We start from the raw sequence: 7,253 nt of genomic DNA, 5'->3' as shown, positions 1-7,253 counted from the left end.
ATAATGACGTGTTGGAGTAGGACTTCTACCTGGGTACCTGGCCCAGTATATGTTCCTGGACATGTTTCCTTCCTTAAAAATATGTATAGGACTCTGTTTTGGACCAAAGCCTAAAGGTTCATGTATATTCTCTTGGCATATAAATATGTGTGGAAGGGCTTCATTGTACTAACACCTTAGATTGCAGATCCCTAATTGCTAGGGTTTGGCACTGTCATCAAGGGCAGGGCAAAAGCTTCTGAAGTTGAAGGAACTTCCAATAGAAGTTATTGACAAATTAAGAGGCCTCATCAATTGGCAAAAGCATCCAACATTGAGGTTTCTTGATCTGATCCAAGAAGACCACCGCGGAAGTGGATAGGCGACAAGAGAACAACAGTTTGACTTGTGAATCCACAGGCACACGTAAGTATATTGAGAACAACAGTTTTCCTCTTCCTGTGTTGTACTATCCAAAGGATTTTCTAGGTGAGTTACTTTTTCTGCTTTTGTATTGTTGTACATCAGGCAATTCAATTTTCTCAAGAAAGAAAATGATTTTTGGATCTATATCACTAGGGTCTTATTTGTTTTTTTGCATCTAGATCGATTATGGACTTGTTCGGATATTTTTGGAGATTGCCCATCAAAAAGATTTTGTGTTTTTCTATGCCAGTCAAAAGTCTTGTCCTAATCTCTTTTTATTAAAAGTATATACAAGGCCCTGTCTCGGGTTCTTTCTTTCGTTCGCTCGCTCTCTTTTTCTTCTCAGCCCCTCCCATATTGTTTTCAGATCTATTAATTTTGTCTGACAACTTTACCCTGAAAACCACCTCAATTACCCCATGCCTTAATTTTGTCTGACTCAGTAAGTAGCTAAAATATATTTTTATGGTACACAACCATATTATTAATAAAATGGTTGGTAATTGCATAGAAAATATGCGTCCCGCAGTTATAACAAGTAAGATTAAATATTCACTCTTGGTTGTCAGGGGTTTAACCTAGCCTCCGATGGCTTTTACTGTGTTACTAGCTCATTGTGCGTGCGTTTCAAGGGGTGCATACATATTTTAGTGGTTCAATATCAATCGTATTTGACATAAATCTTAATCGCATAATATGTTATGTTTTGATAAGATTTGATTTGATTTAGTATGGGTAGAGGAAGGCAAGCAAAGTTTTGATTTAGTTGCACGCCTTGTTAAAATTTGGATATGAGTAGAGGAAGGTAAAACTAAAAAAAGATTTAGTTAATGTTTTAGTAAGATTTGATTTGATTTGATTGAGTCAGTAGAAAAAAAATGCAGGGGCGACGAAAGGAGCTGAGGAGAACATAGCAATTCTCTTTTAGTAGTAAAGATAGTCAATTCAATATAAATCGACACAGAGTAATTAATTGAGAGAGAGACTATTCGCATAACAGGGCATTTTTCTGTGAATAAGATAATTAAGGATTTGTCTAGGGTACATGATGTGCCGTAGTTATTGCACATCTAAGTGACTCAATTAGAATAGAGAAAAAAATGCTTACACAAATCTTAGCGCAAAATCAATTATATAGGATTTAGGTGTACAATACTTAGAGCACATCTAGATGTGCGTTAACAAAACTGGATAATTAATTGAGTGGACTTGATGTGTTGATCTCAACTCGGATGTGGGATATAAGTTACTTTTTTTTACAGTGAGGGTGAGTTTCCTAGCATTGACAAAAAAATCAGTATAACAAGAAAAGCATAAAGATGAAATTTGTTAGAGATTAGTTTGCTTTGTCCTATTCACTTGGTATAGATCTTTGAAGGAGTCCTCTCCAATTTTTTTTCTTCCTAAAAAGGTGAAAGGATAACTAACAACACCAAATCTAAACTACTAGTTCTCTCCTAAAAGCTAGGGATACCCAAGGGGTAGGCATACAAATAGGAATAGATTGGTTTCCTCCTCTGATTCAACAAACAAGTCTTGTACAAATCGGACTCTTCCCCTCCCCTCCCCCACTTAAGTATATATACCCATGAAGATAGCCTAAAGGGGCACATACACTTCAGATTGAATCTGTGGTGTTTCAAAAGGTATTAAAATTAGGTTTACAAAACTCTCCTTGCCTTAAACCTTTCATCATCAGGGCTGAAAATTACTTTTGCTATATTTTCTCTGCCCACACTTCTTTTCTTGTTTTCTGCTGTGGAGAATTTGTTGGTTTCCCTCGGTTAATCAGGGACGTGATCTCGCAACTGCACGGCCATATCGCGCCACTGATCCATCGCCATCCGTCGTGTCTGACATGTGCACAGGGAACCGCCACACCGGGACGACGACGGACCCCATGGACACGCGGCGGGACGTGAAGCCATTCTTGGCCCCGGTCACCAGCCAGCGAGGCGTCCCCGGGTTCGGCGTCTGCCAGGCGGCGCCGACGCCGCTGGGCCGCGGCGCGCGCGTCTCCGCGGCCCCGCAGCAGGCCGCCTGCGTCGTGAACCGGGCCGCCTCCCTCGAGCCCGAAGGCGGCTGCAGCCGCAACGGGAGGCTCGACGTCGAGGCGGCGGGCGCCCCGGCTCGCCGCCCCGCTCCTCCTCCTCTCCCCGCCGCGCGCGTCAGCAGGAAGTTCTGGAGCGCCGGCGACTACGACGCGGCCGGCGGGAGCCCCGCGCAACCGCCTCGAAGTAAGTACGCCGCAATGTCCCGGTTCTTTCCTGCCAATTTCGCCGTTTCGCATGCTTTCTCACCGTCCCTTCTTCTTGCTTGCCCTCCTCGGCAGATGTGGGAAGCCGAATGTGCGTCCACCCGAAATTCCTCCACTCGAACGCGACCTCGCACAAATGGCCATTTGGAGGTGAGCGGTTACGCGGTTGCTGTAATTTCTCCATCTGCTGCCAAAAGTTAATATTTTGCTTGTGCATTTGCGTCTTTACACCTTCTTTCTGCCTTAATTGCAGCCGTTGCAGAGTTGCTGGATAACGCGGTCGACGAGGTAATTCAGTAGCTTCATTGTTTCCGTTGCGTTTCCGGTATGAACAGGAGCGCATTTTGTACGTAATTTGGGCTCGTATGTCTGATTGGATTTGTTTGATGGCAGATCAAAACTGGAGCTACTAGAATCATGGTGGACAAAATCGTTAACAAGCGAAACGGCTCGCCAGCTTTACTTGTTCAAGGTAACCCTGTTAATCTTGTAGTAGCACTATGTTTTCTTTCTTCAGAATGGCAAGCGATATCCTGACGAAACGGACATAAAACGATCTGAAAAGATTTCTTATAAATTGTACATCTGACACTATATTCAGATATAACTACTAAAAGAAATATTGGAAAATCTTGCATTACATTGAGTTCGAACACCAGAGTATCCTAACTCATAAATGCTGCAGAAAACTAAAATAGTTTTTATGAATTTGCTTTTTGTTACAAAAGATGATGGCGGAGGCATGGACCCCGATTCCATGAGGCGTTGCATGAGCTTTGGATTTTCCGACAAGCAATCGGGTTCTTCAATTGGACAATGTATGTTATACTAGCTCAGTTTCATACTTAATTATCCTGTCCCAAAAACTATATAACTTCTCATGTATTGGCAATTGGCTTCCTGACAGATGGCAACGGTTTCAAGACTAGCACAATGCGGCTAGGGGCAGACGCTATCGTCTTCAGTCGTTGCATGAAGGGCAGGTATAGAGTCACTTCTATTTGCTTTAGTGCAATAACTTGTTATCTTTGTGCCTTACTTTGTATTGAGTTAATGCCAAACTACTGCTGGTTTTGCAGTGGACCTACACAATCGGTGGGTCTTCTCTCTTACACCTTCTTGGCGGAAACCGGTCAAAAGGATGTCGTAGTTCCCATGGTATGCTATGTGAACCGATTTCTTTGGCACGGCACTGATAAAAATATGTTGATGGTTCTGATGATATTTTTTGTTTTCATTAGGTGGACTACAAGTACGATTTATTGACAGGGGACGCTATACAGTATGAGCGACATGGTGCAGATCAGTTCTTCTCAAATCTGTCCGTGTTATTAAAATGGTCCCCTTTTGCAACAGAAGAAGAGCTGATGGGTAATGTAAGTTAGACGTCCTTCCTATTGGCTGCTGTTCTGTAGATACTATGTTTTTATTACACCCTTAGAAGACAATGATTTTACCAAACATGCAAATCTTAGACCTTTCAAAGCTAGAAGTATCATCTGCTTGTCTTCGAGATAAACGGCACAATTGGTTGCAAAGGGGGGAACAATCAAGCTCAAACAAAACATGTAGCTAGTACTATTTCGTTTAGTAATTACTAGTAGCTTATCACCAGTTCAGTGTACTAATGATTCTTTTAATTTTATGGTTGAGGAACAGTTCAGTGACATTGGTCCACATGGCACAAAGATTATAGTGTTCAATTTGTGGTCTAATGATGATGGTGTTCTGGAGCTCGATTTTGACAACAAGGAGGAAGTAAGCATCAGATGCTTATATTATTTCTTCAATGACTTTGTATAATTTTTTGTGTTGTTGAAGTGGCATCCGTAGTCATGAAGTTCTCTTTCATTTTCACCAGGATATTATGATTAGTGGTGCACCAAATCCAGCAGAAACAACTAATGCTGTCAAAAGAACGAACGAAAACCATCTGTCAAATCAACTGCGCTATTCTCTTAGGGTGAGTACATCACACGGCTAATCATTTACCTCCTATACTCATGATTTCATGAAAGATTGCTGAATTAGCGTTTTGCAGGTGTATGCTTCTGTCCTATATTTGCAGCTGCCCGGGTACTTCAAGATCATACTTCGGGGACAAGAAGTTCAGCGCCATAGCATTGCGACTGACCTCATATACCGTCAAGCTGTTGCTTATACACCCCTAGAATTCCTACGAAAAAAGGAGGTTTGTCTTGAAATACACCATTTTTTTCCAGGTTTCACGTCTTTCACCCACATTGCCTGTTCACTTAGTATAATCAGGTCAACATGGAATTACTAAACTTATTCGATGCTCCTTTTTGCATCCACATGTTTGCATTGCTCATTTTTGCGTCCACTTGCTTAATTCAGGGTGAGGTTGTTACAAGTATTGGATTCTTAAACGGTGCTCCAACAATTAGTGTGCATGGATTTAATATCTACCACAGGAATCGCCTTATATTGGTGAGCCTCACTTTCTCTCCGTGTTTACTTTGTTTCAAGATGATCAGTGGGCATATTAACATCAAAACAAGCTCAACTTAATCACATTTTGATTATATTTTTTATCTGATTGTTTGGAAAGGGGTCGAGCCCTGTTCAACAAAATATTTATCTGATTGTTTACATTAAAATTAACTCTGTTCAGCCTTTCCATCGAGTATTGAGTTCTGCAAGCAGCAAAGGTAGAAGCGTCGCCGGGGTGCTGGAGGCGAACTTTATCAAGCCCACTCATGACAAGCAAGACTTTGAGAAGTCACAGCTGTATCAGAAGCTGATCATTCGCTTGAAAGACATGACAACTGAGTACTGGTAACTCCTGTTTTTGCTTCTGTTTCGTCCAAATCCACAACCACCAAAGTCTGCTTTTCTGTAATCAGTATTTCCACTTGCTTTCAGGGATTTACATAGTCACCTGATTGGATACCAAAAGAAACCCTGTGCATCCATTTCTCCCACCCCTCCTGGAATGCTTACAGGATCAGACACCGTTGCTGAACCGTCCGAGAGGAATGCAGCCGGTGCCGTTCTCTCTATGGCGCCCTGGAGAGGCGGCACCCGTGATAACCCCTCATGTGCTATTCCGATCGCGTTTGCTCCTCCGCACCTATCGGTTCCTGCCGGAACCAGCGTGCCAGGTGCGCAGATGGCGCCTGACACTGATTCAACGGAGACAAGAAAAAGGAGAAACGAGGATGCTGTCCAGATGGATCCGTGCAAGAGGCAGGCCATACAAAGTTTGGAGGTCGATAATCAGGTTAGTCTATCTTCCATTGCTAGGTTTATACAGGCTTACAGCATTGGTCGATCCTGTGGCTCTGTGGATGATCCATCTTGACAGAGGTGTCCTCCGCCTACCACTGCAACAGCACTTGATTAACTTACAACTTTGTACTTAAGAGTTGCTGCCTTTGAATGCCACAGGTTTGCCAACACATGACAGAAGGAGATCTGAATGAGTACACGCACTTGAAGGTAGAGAATCAGCAGCTCCATGAAGAGTGAGTTCGAAAACCACCTGCCGCCTTTTTTAGCAAACACCGGTAATTTTGGCTAAATTTCATGAAATTTGTTGTTTCTAGGTGCTTGGAGTTGGAGGTGGCTGGGAAGGAGCTTTTGCTCAAGGTATTGCCATGGTCATCAGTAGTACACACATTTTTGCTTAAACCGCACTTTGCTGATGGAAGTTGCGAACTTATAATTTTCTTGCGTGTCCAGGAGCAACAGTTGAGGCTCCAAATTCAGCAGGCGGAGGCGCAATACAAGAGTTTACTGAACGAGTACATTTCCGCCACTCCTGTGAGGACGCGTATGCAGTAGATGTCACTGGCCTTGGTTTTCTTCCACAAAACGAAGACGAAGAACCGCAAACACTTCAGAGGAAGTTGAACCTGAACTTACAATGGCTAGCAACTTAGCATGATGAAGGATACGCCCGTTACGAGGAACGCTGTAAGATCGGTCGGACTGGTGTTTCATCTCCCCTGTTTGTCATATGCCGACCACAGTGGGTTTTGTAATGTGTACCCGTGTACACTGTGTACAAGCAGTTTTAAATTGATTCGTTCAACTCTGGCAGACTCTTTAGAAGGGCACCCTCTAGAGGAGAGTGGTCTTGCACTGGGATCTCTAAAACTGTTTTAGAGGTTTTGTAGCCCTTTGCTATTTCAGATTAGTGTCTAGTATATATTTTCCTCTTAGTTTTCCAGTAGGTATCTTATATGCATTTGAACTCTATTTCAACTCCAAATTGACATTAATGTGTTTCAATGTCACACAATTCAACAACATTTCAAAATGTATATTTAAAAAAAAAATCAGACCTAACATGGAGTCAAAGGCATGATAAGCATAATTTCAATGTCACACAATTCAACAACATTTCAAAATGTATATTTAAAAAAAATTTAAAATTCAGACCTAACATGGAGTCAAAGGCATGATAAGCATAATTTTCTAGTCAAACCATGGTACCCTACTTAATCTTTAGCTCGAACGAGTCGAGCCACCTCTTCTGTTCCTTAGTCGTATTGTCCCCCGTATTAGCCGCCTGGAATGTGATTTTGTCCCCTTCCCTTCTCTTCATTAACCCAATAAAATCTTA

The 7,253-nt window shown here is 42.3% G+C and overlaps 1 pseudogene; it reads left to right on the top strand.

Moving 5' to 3' along the window:
- Positions 1 to 2,656: 2,656 nt before the first annotated feature.
- On the top strand, positions 2,657 to 6,727 carry LOC119277284 (annotated as a pseudogene).
- The last annotated feature ends 526 nt before the right edge of the window (positions 6,728 to 7,253 follow it).

This window comes from Triticum dicoccoides, chromosome 3B (assembly GCF_002162155.2).
Source record: "Triticum dicoccoides isolate Atlit2015 ecotype Zavitan chromosome 3B, WEW_v2.0, whole genome shotgun sequence".
Taxonomy (NCBI): domain Eukaryota; kingdom Viridiplantae; phylum Streptophyta; class Magnoliopsida; order Poales; family Poaceae; genus Triticum; species Triticum dicoccoides.
The sequence above is the reverse complement of the archived record's forward strand: the minus strand, read 5'-3'. Positions and strand labels throughout refer to the sequence as shown.